The following is a 336-nucleotide window of genomic DNA, read 5'->3' on the forward strand; positions in this document are numbered from 1 at the left end:
GTGTGTGTGTGCGCGCGCATGTATGTGTCAAGAATGGTATCTAAGGTAACATTTGAACAGCCGTGGTAGAGCAGCCAGCTATATGTGTGCATGTGTATATTAGTAGAAATGTGTTTAGGAGTCTCTGTGTTTGCACGTGTGTGTATTTGTCATTTACATGATGTTGATTTGGTTAATGTCTGTAAATGCTGTCTTTGCTCCAAGAGAAGGATGAATCAGCCTGCAATCAGCAAGTCTTCTAGCAAGTCTTTCTTGTCTGTGTTCGTGTATCCCTACTTCCCCCTGTCACCCTGGCAACTGTGCTCTAGAGGAAGCTGCCTCCATATATGGTCACAC

The 336-nt window shown here is 44.3% G+C and overlaps 1 protein-coding gene across 1 annotated transcript in view; it reads left to right on the forward strand.

Annotated features, from left to right (window-relative positions):
• hdac4 (histone deacetylase 4) overlaps positions 1-336 on the forward strand; it is a gene marked incomplete in the record, with an annotated part of 49,774 nt that overhangs the window by 14,075 nt on the left and 35,363 nt on the right.

Source organism: Morone saxatilis, unplaced genomic scaffold, assembly GCF_004916995.1.
Source record: "Morone saxatilis isolate NCDOM2014 unplaced genomic scaffold, NCSU_SB_2.0 Contig5, whole genome shotgun sequence".
NCBI classification, from domain to species: Eukaryota; Metazoa; Chordata; class Actinopteri; family Moronidae; genus Morone; species Morone saxatilis.